Source organism: Porites lutea, chromosome 3 (assembly GCF_958299795.1).
Source record: "Porites lutea chromosome 3, jaPorLute2.1, whole genome shotgun sequence".
NCBI lineage: Eukaryota > Metazoa > Cnidaria > Anthozoa > Scleractinia > Poritidae > Porites > Porites lutea.
Genome location: NC_133203.1, coordinates 15,341,729 through 15,356,728, shown reverse-complemented (window position 1 = coordinate 15,356,728; position 15,000 = coordinate 15,341,729). Strand labels below are relative to the sequence as shown.

The 15,000-nt window shown below is 40.1% G+C and overlaps 1 pseudogene; it reads right to left on the bottom strand.

Moving 5' to 3' along the window:
- The window catches only part of LOC140931628 (guanylate-binding protein 6-like), an 82,514-nt pseudogene that overhangs the window by 59,117 nt on the left and 8,397 nt on the right, over positions 1–15,000 (bottom strand).

Here is a 15,000-nt window from a genome sequence, read left to right as displayed (position 1 = left end):
GATGTTCAGTTAAACGTTGGTTGCATGCTTTTCATATATGCAATGAATTGATCTAAAGCGGCCCGTTTTGACATAGCTGGAAGTAAAGAAACAGGGCGATTGTTATTTGCTAACTCGTGGTCGCCATCCTTTGGGAGTGGAACAACCTGTGATATTTTCCAGGAAGCGGGAAATACTGAAAATAACAAAGAATGGTTCACAATGTCAGTTAGTGCTGGTAAAATTCATGGTAAAGCATCCTTAATAACAGACATTGGAACTTTGTCGTGACCAGGAACCTTGTTGGATTGAAAGAACATAACGATCCTTTGGATTTCGCCCTCAAGAACTGCTTGAAAATGAAATTTCTCGAATTCAAGTGTATGTTGATCAATGAGCACAAGTGAAACAATTGATGGGAGATCATGTAACACGGCCAGGGACGCAAATGCTTCAGCCGCTCTAGCATCCACAGAAGTAAATTCTTCTACAATGACCTTTATATCTCTCGAATACTCTAGTTGTGTTGAGTCCTATCGAGGAATACAGTTTCTGATTACCTTCCATTTAGAACTATTCTCAGGGGCGGATCTAGGGGGAGGGTGCAGGGGGTGCGCACCCCCCCTTCCCCGGAGATCACCTGCGGTTTTCTAATACAACTGGTATTCTGCCAAAAAAAAAAGAAACTATGTGGTTTATTGGTGTTGAAGTAGAGCAAGAGACGAGTGCACCCCCTCCTAAAAAAAATCCTGGATCCGCCCCTGATTCTTCTGGCAGGAGAGTAGTTCTTATTTGACATGTTTTCTCTCGGCTTCACGTAGACGAATCTTACTAGATCATTGCGCTTTGCACGATAGATTTGCCAATCCTGAGGCGAATTGGTCTCTCGAGCAATCTTAAGCAACTGATCTCTGTGACTCATATGCTGTTTCAGTAGTTCATCCACAAAAGAACATTGGCGATGTTTTATATTAACCTTTTTAACCGCAGCGTGTTTATTTAGCATACAGAGGAAGTTCTGATTAAAATTTGGTAAACTCTATCGCTGACGTCACCAATTAGTGAATTTTCCATCCATGGCAGTCGTTCTAGATTGTCTAAGAACTTGATCGCATCGTACTGTTGAAAACTCCTAGTGATGGGGGTGGTTTAGGTAGTTTAAGGTTTAGTACAATTTAAGTAAGATAATGATCACTTACGTGGCACTCAACTACTCTAGTTTCCTTGACAACACTGGTGTTTAATTTTTGTTGCTAAAACAACATCAATTAAAAACGGTGATTGCAGCGTAACTCTGGTTGGTGAAGTTACAAGCTGATTAAGGTTCAAGGTGTCACACAAATCCTTCAGGGTGTTTCCTTCACAGCAGCTCTTTAACAGATCACAATTTAAATCACCAAGAACAAATTTTTTCATGTGTTGTACTTGCAGGTCTTTTAACACCTTCGTTTGAAAGAAAGCACGTTTGCATATACATACACCGCCACCAATCTGGAAATTTTGTAGCCTTGGATCTCTACCTCGACGTTCTTCACTGAAGAATTAAGCCAGGATTCAGAAACCGCTAAGACATCAAGTTCATTTTCTTCAAATAGCGATCTTAGCTGAACTAGATGATTCCTGGTCTTCATAGATCGCACGCTCAGATGACCAACTCTGACTTTTGATTTTTGAGGCTTGCTTGTCGGAGTGTAGCTTGACGTTTCGTTGCTGACAGCTACGGTATTCTCTTTATTGCGACGTTGTTTTCTTCGGTCGAATAGACATCAATTCCAGCAGTACGTTCTTCGGTTGAATGAACATCGATTCTTGAATAATTATTCTACGAAATATTTAATAAGTTCTTCCAATCTACTCCAGAAACTCAGCTCCGTCATTGCCTTGCACTTGTGGCATTTGGAATACCTCAATTAACAAACGTTTATATGTTTATGTATTTCAAGGGAAAGAAGAGAACGATTATAAGCAGAGTTTGAAAATGTTCCAACACCGAGAACTTTTGAGGGAACCGTGTAAACTGGTATGCAGAATGCGGTATTTACCATCTCTGTTCGATGAGGGAATTTAATTTTGTGAAAGAGCAAGGTGGAGTTTCAAGCCGGTCTAGGTGAGTGGCAAAAAATACAATGAGAAAATATACAATAAACACGTTCCAGCAAAATTTTCCGAAAATGACTAAGACTGTGGCAAAGGAACTAAGAATACGATCCGCGAAAGTAAACGTTCAAGGTATGTACAAGTCGTTAAGCCAGTGACACGCGGTTTAACCAGGGGGTGGGGTAGATGCAACCCCGCGCCGTTATGAATACGTGAGTGCAGGGGCGTGGTTGCAACGAAGAGTACATAAGGGGAGACTGGCCCACCTAGGGATCCTATCGAAGGAGTTCTTTCCGCAACAGAATTCTTGTTTCGATTCTTTACTTTGCCGATTTTGGGAACAATTCTGTGGCTACTTGGTTAAAGGTCTTCAGTACTTTAGCTGAGTACATTGTCCACAATTATTACTTGGTTGCGCTAAGGAAAATAGACAGTGTGCAGGTGACCAGTGTCGGTAAAGCGATGTTGACAATGGGTCATATACCAGAAGTAAAAAGTACCAATATATTACCAAATAAATCTATTTGTCAAATCGTAGAGATAAATGTCACGGTGGACTATAAACAAAACATTTTAACAATTCCGAGAAGAATATACATAGATTTAGCAATTTAATTTTCATCTGTACAGCGCGCGACTCACGCTAAGGGAAGAGGTGACACGCCTCTTCTCCTTTTCTTCAATCGCGCGCGCAGGCCCTTCCTGTAAAGAGACCGGCGCCTGTTACGCAGGCAGGCACAAAATGGTAGATTTCACTATTTCTTTTACTTGATGATACAGCGAGTAAACCATGCAATGCATTAGGGTTGTTAATTCAGCTTTTAACAAAGGCAGCCAAAAAATGGTGAATTTCTGTGATGTATGACTTCCTCATCATTGTGCACTATATTCGCCTTTTCGGTTATGACGCATTTTAAAGTGATTGAGAGTCTCGCTCGTTTGGCGTGCTAGGTTTCTGTCTCCTTTTTATCTTTCTCGTTTTCGCTGACTTCTCTACTGCCAGACCGGGCATAAAGAATCAAAGAGAATCAAGCGAACTTCCAGTGAAACTCAAAAGAACCAAATCCATGGACTCAGTTTGATTAAGTTCGGTAGTCGAATCGGCACCAAAATACAACGATGTTCGTTCTTGGTGAATTTTAACTTAGGGAAAAAAATTACTACTTTGTTTATGATAATTTCCATCATAAGGGTAATTTAGAACTCAGTTGCCTGTTACCTGTTTGGTAGTGCGTATTCTGCATACTGCAAACCATATTTCAAACACTTTATTGTGATCAGTACACGGATAGTTATTAGCACATGCATGGAAAACATTCAGGACAAACCTCTGTCACCCAGAGGGGGGGTGGGGGATGGAGGGGGTATGGTGGGTGGAGAAAAAGAGAAAAAAAAGAGTTAGGGTCAGGGTTAAGGTTTTTCACCAGGAAATTATTAATAAAAAAATAAATTTTTCCTAAGGATTTTGGCCAAATAAAATATATGCCTAAGGAGGAAAAAAAAAGATTTTAACCTTACACGTCCAAAAATCATCTTGCATACATACATACATACATACTTGTATTCTGGGTAGAATGTATTTCGTAGAGCGTTCAATTCATTTAATTGAAGAGCATTGACTATTCAGAAGCTTCAGGAGTAATCATCGATCGTTTATTGCAACAGTGCTGTTTCGTTTGGTCCGAAATTGTAGGACCACTCTCATCGGACAACTTCAACGACTACTGACCGTTAAGATTAAAAGCTGGCAGTAAAATTTGGGTGGTTGTTATGGGGATGCGTTAAGAAATTGTATCTAGGTAACAGAAGGATTGCGTCTTAGTTACGTTACTCTAGAGTTCTGAAGTACATATCTGTTTCTGTGGGGGCATGAACGTACATACATACATGTTTTTTATTTGGAGTCTTAAACAGTAAATAGTAAATCAACTATTTCCAAATAACTAAAACTACAAACAACAAAAATTCCTAACTATATATGGCATCTCTTAAAATCCCCACCCCCTATTACTTTTGTAATGGTCCATCCCTTATGCAACACACGATAGTCCTCGATGGCAGCCAAAAAATTTACATGTTGCATTCCTCTGGCCGAAAGGGAGTCCAAAATAAGAAATCACGCCGGATTTTTTGTGTTTGATAAGCTTACTTCACAAGTAAATCATGGCGTCAAATCTCGTGGCGTGTAAAGCAACCTTCTAAATATACTTTTTATGCATCACGTCTGAGGTTAACAACTTGCAAAAAATTGGAGAAATAGCAAAATTTGCTAAAATTAATTAATTCAAGTGTGAAAAGAAGTAGAAGGCTGCCAAGCAATATTTGGGATAAGGCCAATTGCGGAAATAATAAATAGGGAAGTTTTCTACTGACATACGTCCTGAGAGGAAAATAAGGTATACTTGCGATGATCCATGTAGGCATTCTATCTTTTTTTGTTATCGTCCAAGTTGACAGGTTTTTGTCAGCGAGGTATTTTTACTATTAGGGAAATACCTGTTACTCTCTGATTCCACCTTGCATCCTCTATTCAATGACGAATTCCAGTATCCATAAAAAATTTTGCTTTTAAAATCTCCTCTTTAGCATTGTAGTTCATTGTTCCCTTCTTCTCAGAGTTCACAATTGTCAGACCAAGAATCTCTTTGTCCAAGATATCAAAGCCCTCATGAGGCATGGGAAGGTCGAAGCAAACCATCCACGGAAGTACTTTGCTCATTTTTGGACTAAGACAGCGAATAATTCTGGTCAGTTGCGTGGATCATGCTTCCTTGAAGCATAGGATATTAAGCTCTCCGATCCTATTATTGGGTCGCTTAGCGCGAAGCTCGACAAAATTCCCTTTCACAACTGACTCAGCCATCTTGTTCAGTTCGTGGAATATCTTGCCTTAATCGTGTAGGGTATGTGCGTTCCAAATTCCCCGCTGAAATTTTGATTTCTCTCGCTTCGGTGCATCTTTCCAAACGGCAATAATAGTTCACCGTCTGTAGCTTAACATACATGTTTACTCAAACTCATATATAACTACATAAATTTGAAAGGAAGAGTCTAGAGGTTAACCCTATGAATAAAACTCTCCTAAAAACAACAAACAAACAATAAAAATTACAACTTTAAAAAGGATTTTCAAGAGTTTACATTTAAAAAGTTCAAGGGTACCGGCTTCAACAACATTACTAGGTAAATTGTTCCAATAACTAATTACATTGTTACAAAAAGAATATTTAAAACAGTTGATTCTAGATAATTTACAATAAAGCTTATACGAGTGATTTGCCCTAGTGGATTTGACTTTTGCGAATTGAAAGAATTCCTCAAAATGCAAGTGTGATAAGCCAAACACGATCTTATAACATTCAACAAGAGAGGAATATGTTCTACGACTGGACAAAGATGGCCAATGTAACGTGTCACAACGCTCTTCATAAGACATATCACCTCTTTTTTGCTAATCTTGACGCGCGTCTTTGCACGCTCTCTATAGCATGAATATCTTTGACAAGATATGGGTTCCAGACTGGAGCAGCATACTATAGAAGTGGTCTGACCAATGTTTTGTAAAGCAATGAAAAAGTTGTTGTATTAGCTGTTCCAACAGACCGTCTTATTAGCCCTAGGACTTGGTTTGCCTTATTGACCATTGTACTAATATGTTCACTCCAAGTAAGATCTTTTGATATAATAATTCCAAGATCTTTAAAGCTCTTGACATCTTTTAAGGCCGTACCTAGTTTGTAATTCGTAGTCGATTTGTCACGAGAATGCGTTATTCGCATTGCTTCACACTTTTCCTCATTGAAACGAAGTTGCCATTTTTTCGCCCATTTACCAAGATTATTCAAATCAGTTTGAAGGTATTGTTCATCGAGACTAGGGTTGCGAAGCTCTCTGTAAATCTTTGTGTCATCCGCAAATAATTTAATTTTTGAAGAGACACTATCAACGATATCATTTATATATGATAGGAATAAAATTGGACCAAGAATAGTTCCCTGTGGCGTACCAGACATCACAGGTGCCCAATCAGAAAAAGTCCCTCTTACAACAACTCGTTGCTTTCTACACGTGAGGAAATGCCTCAACCAGTTAAGAAGTTTGCTCTCAATACCGAGGCTATATAACTTTATGAGTAGACGCTCATGAGGAACACTATCAAAAGCCTTTGCGAGATCAAGAAATACAACATCTGTTGCTACAGATGAATTCCTAGATCTGGCGAAGTCACGAAAAGTAGAGAGTAATTGGGTCACAGTAGACCTACCCTGCAAAAAACCAAATTGGTTTTTGTTTATCACGTTTTGGTCTTTCCAAAATGACGTTAACCTATCGCGTACAATTTTTTCGCTGATTTTGCATATCATGGATGTAAGCGAAATTGGACGATAATTCTCCCTCAAGTGTTTAGAACCTTTCTTATGAAGTGGGACAATGTCAGCTGATCTCCAATCTTCGGGCAAATGGCCCAGCAGGAAAGATTTGTTGACCAGAAATGAGATCGAGGGCGCCAATTCGAACGCACATGATTTTAAAATTACTGGTGAAATTCTATCTGGACCCGGGGACTTGTTCGTTTTAAGAGACTTAAGATGCTTTAAAATTTCCTCAGTAGTACAGGAAATATAATTAAGTTTCTCACAAACTAAAGGCTCTAAAGAAGGCAAGTTGGTGAAGTCCTCAGAGGTTAAAACAGATGAAAAATAGGAATTAAAACTACTAGCAATACTCTCATCGTCAATCAGTTCTTTGTCACCTTTAAAGATACCAGAGTATTCGTACCGTTACGTTTGCTTTTAATATAATTCCAGAAAGGCTTGGAATTACCACTTCACTTCACATTGATCCGCCATCTTAAATGTTCCAAAACTAAACTCCAGGTTGCGCTCGGCCAAGCTGAAGGTTGGCCCAATTTATGGTCCGATCGGGACCGTGTAAGAGGTAGGCAAGCAATTTTTAATCATTAATTTCAATTAAATCAAGCGTTCTGATCGGCCGAAATCCAAAAATCGCCGAAAAAACAATGAGAAACGTGACAAAAACAAGTTCTTCAGTGTCTAGTGCGTAGACACTATGTGAGAGTGTAGAAAATTCGTCTAAATACTTCATATAATCTCAACTTATGACGTAAGAGCCATATTAATCCTTTAAGGCTAGACATAATTTTACCCCTCAAATGAGGGAGGGTGTGTGTGGGGGGAGGGGGAGGGGCATCAAAGCGTTTGCAGAAATATGTTTGGAATGTGTAACCATTTAGGAATACTTGGAATGTGCAGCTATATGCACCATGTCAGGATCCTGACCATGTGCATATTATCGTCATGACTTTTCCGCTAAGTTTGAGGATTTTTAGGATATTCGATCAAAATTTGTTTCGATAGAAGGACCTAAGAAACAATCGGAACCAATTTAAATTAGAAGGTATTCCAACAAGAGCAACAGAGCACCGACCAAACTAATTTATTCCATTATGACACATTTCTTAATCAAAAAACCTAAAATTGGCCTTCTACCAACTTTTTCACCTGATTTTACTTGAGATAGACAGATTTGGTTGTTTTATGCTGAAAAGTGGATTTTTTTCAGAAAGTTTGGTACTTTGCTTAATGTTACTTTCGCACTGGACACATGTACACAATGCGGACCTATTTTTACCTCTATTTTCCCCATGCGCCTATATTAGGTCATATTATACCTCACGGCCAAGTCTCAGCATTTTTCTATGCGCCGATCAAAAGTTAGAGCGGAAAACGTGCAACACACACGCGACCTTGTTATGTTAGGAAATTTGTCTTTTACCGAAAGAAATCTCGTCAATCTTTTTTATCGCCATTTCAATTCGCTGCTCACTCGTCAAAATGTTCTCCAAATATTTCGATATTTCGATCTGAAGCGTAATTAGTTAGACTACGGGACCCGGCAGGTAGCAGGGGTACTCAGAAAGAAAATTCCCCCCAAAAAGAATTATAAACATGAATATTATCATTTCTAATTCAAAAGACAGTTAGATGTTACTTAAATTTATAACTACTACCGACGCGAATTCCTAAGAGAAAAAAAGTCGGCGAGCGAAGCGAGTCGAGAGGTAGTCTGGGGAGGAAAAGGGCGGCGGAGCCTGGAAACATGCCTTTGATGCCGCCGATCCGCCCTTTATCAATTAACTTGTCACTGAAATGTCAACACGTCAAGTTCACGGATGTCAGCGTAAGCTTATTATGTCGCTTTTGTAAAGAAATATTTGAATTCGAGATGAAGTAATAGTGCAGGCAAAGAGATCTACTTAACTTCGATCGCCAACTGTAGTAAGACCAGCTTCGGCGAAGAGAAATAAGGACGTTTCAGAGGAAAATGCGCTGCGTGCGACCGGGGAAGAACGGTCGAATAGATTCTCAAGCCGAGATCCCTCAAGTTGCCGTCATTTTCTGTTATCACTGTTTGAGAGAAACTGTCCACAAGCAAGATAAAGAAAAAAGACGAAGAGGAGACGAATCGTAGCGTTTGTGAATTGGAAAATGCCTAAACTGGCACATATCCTCAAAAGTCTGTAGGCAAGTTTGTAGTCGTTCATTTCTTTTCATGTATAAAACGAACATGCCAAGTCAAAATGTATAAAGAACATCAGTGAAACACTCGCTGATGGGTCCTGCGCCACTTTTTTGTTCTTACCCAAACACTGATGTCATCTGTGATCTATTTCTGATGATGATGGTGATGATGATGAAGATCATGGTAAAGAAGATAGTAATAGGAAATAACGATGATGATAATGATATTGATGATGATGATAGCGATGATACTGATGGCGATGATACTGGTGATGGTGATGATGATGATGATGATGATGATGATGATGATGATGATGATGATGATGATGATGATGATGATGATGATGATGATGATGATAAGGTAACCCTTGGAATATCAGAGACGCAAAAAAGTCCGAGCATGGCATGGAAGAACTTCATGCCTTTTTACAACTCACACCATTCCGTTAACTTACCATCTTACGTTCTGCCTCCATTCTTTTTCTTTCTTTTTCCTCTCTCTAAAATTAAAATGGGAATTGCATGAACTTTTTGAGCGCGAAATATAATGTAGCAGCCAGATATGTAAATTATATATTTGAGTATTACAGAATGAATGCTTCGTGCACTGTGAAGTGTCATTGCAAGGGTGGATGGGAGGGGGGGGGGGGGGGGGGTTAAACGAGGTCGGGGACCGAGAAACGATGCTCTCACAACTTGAAAAGCGGTCTTCCTGCGTGGTGGTCAGTGGATTATTGCCTAATTAAAGTAAAGATCAGTTAGAAGCAAGAAGCGAACGGCAGTGGAAATCAGACATGATTAAAAAATTGAAAAAAATATCATGCATCTGTCAACACCTTGAATTCAAAGTTAAAATTCAAAACGATCCTAATAAACAAATCACAACTACTACTGAAATCTCTGTCTTGAAGCGACTTTAACTTTCCTAAGGTTTGTAGCAAAACACTGCTCGATAGCTCAACTCTTCGGCGGTTCTTATCAGCCATACGGAGCTATATGTTGGATATTCCAAACTCTGCTGAGGGAAATTGTTTAACAGAAAAAGAAAACCACACACTTTGTCTGTACAGCGACATAAAATCAATAAATTTGCAAATTACCAAAATATAATAGTGAGAAACAGCCCCGCGACGAAATACCTCTCTAAACGTGCGAATGCGTACTATACAAACCTCCATGACTAGTACATTTATAGTTTGAATTTGATCGCATCTTTGGAATATTAAACATTGACAATATACTCACACAAACATGTAATATATAGATTTAGCAAGGGCTAAAAGCGAGGCTCCCATTAATAAATTTATAATTTAAATTAAACAATAAACTTGTATTCGAATTCCACAATTCATTTAACTTTAGAGCACTTTTATGTGACTTTTGAGGGAAAGGCTACCTGATTTTAGAGAAAAATAATTTGCAAACAGCCCAGGAGTGAACCAAATCTTACGTCGAGTTGATAGCCTCATATGTACACCCAAAAACTGGTAATCATCTTAGATCACATTTAAGAGCCATAATGGCTCTTGCTCACCGTAGATTAATTAGGCCTGAAAAAAAAATCCGGCCAACTTTTTTGCGTTCGACAAGTTTACTTTGCAAAATCTTGTCAACAAATCTGGGTGCGTGTAAACCAACCTTTTATACCATTTATACATCACATCTGAGGTGAAACAGTAGTATGAGGCACTGTTTTTATCATACCGGCAAACCTCGGACAGAAAGCAGTATTTCACAATACAAATTGCACTCATTCAATATTCATAAACTGTTAAAAAAATTTCCAAAATCACCTATACGGCCATCCGGTTCTCACTTTTGTAGTGCGAGCTGTGGCGAGTGTTTGAATGAACCTTAACAGAGTAACGCCCCAACATAATAAAGAATTTATTATGTTTATTTTTTATTTAACAGTTTAACGCGCGGCATTTTGAGTACTCCTGCAAGCGCTGTTCACTGAACGGCTGAAAACAATCGGCACAGCGATTAAAATTACAAGAGAGTAAGTAAGTAAGTAAGTAAGTAAAAGTAAAAGCTTTATTAATGTGTCAATGTATTTAGTTTTCACAACTAATTGGGGACACAAAAATAAAAATTATTTACAAATAAGAAATAATAACAATAGTGTATATACAATTAAAATATGTAGCATGTATAAATTGTATAATAAAACAATAGGTATATAAAAGGTAGTCTCTAAGAATTGCAAAGGTTACAGCAACTAATGTTGTTGTTTAAGAGTGACGTTAGGTCTTTTTTCCTAATGTTCTTTTTGAAAGATTCAATATTCGAGGAGCCTTTCAATTTAATATCTAGTTTCGACCATATATGAGGTCCTTGATATCTAAGAGAATGATTTTCATAGTTAATAGTGTTAAAAGTCGGAATATCAAAATCACTGTTTCTTAGTGAATAACTAGTGCTTTTCTGTCGATAGCATGTTTCCAGTCCTCTGCAAGTCTTACTACTGTCGTTTCACAACTGTGATTCTTTCTGTATGCTGTCAATCTTGGAGATAGAGTTGGGGTCAAAATAATGGGTTATTTGTTTGCTAAGCAGTGATTCAAAAACCTTGTTAATAATCGATAGCGTCGTGATAGGTCGATAATTTTCTACATTATGCTTGTCTCCTTACTTGAAAATAGGAGTGAGTTCTCCCCTTTTCCATATAGCTGGCCAGTTACTATTTTCAATACATCTGTTGTAAAGATTCGTCACTGATGGTGCGATACCCTCTGCAACTTTCTTCATTAATTTAGGCATTAGTCCAGTGTCTCTACAAGATTTTCGAGGATTGAGGTTTTCAAACAAATCTTGTACGTCCTTTGTATTTATATGTTTGAATTGAAATGAAGAATTACTACAGATATGGTTTCGATCATTTGAACACTACTGTGGTTGTTAAATTCATTTTCAGTTAAACTGATCACATGGTTGCCACCGATATCAGATGCAATAGTGGAGAAATAGAGACAACTAACAATCGATAAAAGAAATATAATTCGGTGACACATATACAGAGACGACAATTTTCATTCATGAAGACAAGTATTAAAGTGCTCCTAAAAATCCTGAGTCTCAAAGCTTCAAGCTTAAGTTTATGTTTAAAGCCGGCTTCCCAGTGTTTGCTTTTTTCAAAGACGAACTCGAGACAAGAAAATCGCTCTTGAAAAGCTTTCTTTTCCGGCCAGAATTATAACTAAATATTCTTTGGAACGTTTTCCTTCTATTTGCCGTGAGAAACTGTCTAAAGGCTTTTTATAGTTCTGTAAGCTTATATCAAACCTGATACTCGGTCAGATCATTGTCTCAAATCTTACAAACGTGCATAAACTAAATACCCTCATAAACTACGCTCGACTTCATTAAATTAGATACAAAAAACAAACATCAAATACAATAATTTCTCTGGCTTACCATTCGAGATGCAGCTCCTGAAAGGTATCAAGTAAAGCCAGTATCGCTTCAGACTTCGCAATCCTCTTACCCATCAAGCAAGGGGAAAACGAAAACGATGCCATCCGAAATCGGATTTCCGACTTTGACAAGCGACGTATTTCTCAATCAAAAACGCAATAAACAAACTAGCCATAAATAACAGAAGACTCCTGATAGCTGTTGTGTATTAGGACCCAGACTCCCTCTCGGTAGGACATTGTAACGCCTGACTAGGGAATCAGGAGCCACGAGTCGTGTAGGCGAAATAAAGCCATCGTCCAAGGTTGAATCCGTTGTAATCTTCCATTATTTGCCGACCAGATCGGTCACAACATTGGCGACGAGGATAAAACAAGATCCCAAGAAGTCAGCGAGACGAACAGTTCGCGAGAAACATGGACGATAATGAACGAAACCATATCAAAACATTCGACTGTCATGGGGACCAAAACACGCTTGGCTTGCGATGGAAACGGTGGCTGACAGCTTTCGAACTATTTGCAGATGGCAAAGGCTTAATTCTAAATGAAGACAACGCGAACAACAGGCAGAGGAGACGTGCATTAATGCTCCATCTCGCGGGACCCGATGTTCAAGATATTTTCCTTACCCTGCCGAACACGGGAGATGTGAAAGATTACCGGAAAGCGGTCGATGCACTGAACGCATACTTCGCTCCCAAAGTCGACACTACGTATGCTAGACACTGTTTCAGACAGCTAATTCAGGCACCAGGGGAAACAATCCGACAGTTTGCAACCAGACTCCGACGAGCATCGAAAGATTGTGACTATGGCGAAGATACAGATAACCAAATTCGTGATGAAATCCTCTGCAAGTGCACCAGCACGTACATAAAACGAAAACTCCTGGAAGAACGTCAAGGCCTCACTTTAGCTAGAGCGCTTGAAATCGCCCAGAACTGCGAAAAAGTCGACGCACAGCTTGCTGCAATGACCATAGAGGAAAAGGGAGAGAATTCAGCTAGTGTAAACCGCATAGAGGGAACAAAGACAGGCCATGGCAAGAGAAATCAGTCACGAGGTACCAAAACCGGCCGTGAGAAAACTTGTTACCGATGTGGTAGAACCGGACATTTCGGTCGAGATTCTAACTGTCCAGCAAGAGGTAAATTCTGCCATCGATGTGGGCTGGAAGGACATTTTCAAGAGCAGTGCAGGACCAAGCAGAAAGGTGAAGAAAAGCAAAAACAAACCAAAGGCCACAGGAACCCCAAGGGAGGTGCCGCAAATATGGTTGGTTGCCACAACGAAGAAGAGGAACCAGGGTATGCTTTTACGGTAGGAGGCAGGAATGAGAAGATTGAAGTAACCGTTGGAGGTTGTAAGCTGAACATGATCATAGATTCTGGAGCAAGCACTAACATCATTGACAAGGAAACATGGGAGTGGTTGAAGAAAAACAAAGTGAAGTGCGAATCAGCTCGCTCGAGTAGGAAACTCTATGCCTACGCATCCCAGACACCACTTGATGTGATAGGAACATTCTCCTGTGAAGTCTCTGCAGGAAGCAATACTGCTAGTGCCAAATTTTGTGTGATTAATGGTGAAGGAGACCCCCTTCTGGGGAAGGACACTGCAACTAGTCTAGGCGTACTGAAAATAGGGATTGGCATCGCTGCAGTAACTGCAGACCCACAGACCATTGGTGGGATCCTGCAACAGAAGTACCCAAATGTTTTCAGCGGCGTCGGAAAGTTGAAAGACAGAGCAGTACAGCTCCACATCGACCCCAATGTGACGCCAGTAGCACAGCCGATGCGGAGGACTCCGTTCAGCATGAGATCAAAGTTGGAAGAAAAGATTAAAGAACTCATTGAACTAGACATTATTGAACCTGCACAGGGGCCCACACCATGGGTTAACCCAATTGTTGTTGTCCCAAAATCTGGGGGTGACATCCGTCTTTGCATTGACATGCGAAGGGCTAACAAAGCAATACGAAGAGCCAGACACCCGATCCCTACTGTTGATGAGATTACTCAGAGCATAAGTGGCAGCAAGGTATTCTCCAAACTTGACCTTAAGTGGGGATATCAACAGCTTGAGCTTTCCCCAGAATCCCGAGAGATTACTACGTTTGCTACCCACTGCGGTCTGTTCAGATACAAGAGACTATTGTTTGGTGTTAACTCTGCTTCTGAACAGTACCAGTACGAGATCCAGACGGCACTTGCGGGTATAGAAGGGCAAGAGAACATTTCAGATGACATCATCATACATGGTAGAGACCAGAAAGAGCACGATTTGCGGTTGGAGAAAGTAATTGTGAGATTAAAGGAACGTGGACTGACCCTCAATGCAGAAAAGTGCCAGTTTAGCATGGATAAACTCACATTCTTTGGCATGGTATTGTCCGGGAACGGGATCAGTTGCACAGAAGAAAAGGTGAAAGCCGTGAAAGAGGCACGAGAACCTCGAACGGTATCAGAAACCCGAAGTTTTCTTGGGCTTGTAAACTACTGTGGCCGCTTCATACCCGACCTGGCAACGGTATCTGAACCCTTACGTCGCCTGACAAAGTCAGGGACCCCTTTCGTGTTTGGAGGTGAACAGAAGAAGGCGTTTCAGGAGCTAAAAGAGCGATTGACCTGTGCTGAGACTTTGGGGTACTTCGACAAAGATGCCCCAACCCAAGTGATTGCTGATGCCAGCCCTGTTGGACTGGGAGCGGTACTGACCCAAAAGCAGAAGAATGGACCGAGAGTCATCTGCTATGCAAGTCGTAGTCTGACAGACACCGAGAGAAGATATTCGCAGACAGAGAAAGAGGCCCTGGCACTCGTATGGGCCTGCGAAAAGTTCCATCCCTATGTGTATGGTGTGCCATTTGATCTTGTTACGGATCACAAGCCGCTGGAAGTTATTTACGGCCCATGGTCAAAACCCTGCGCACGCATTGAAAGATGGGTGTTACGAATGCA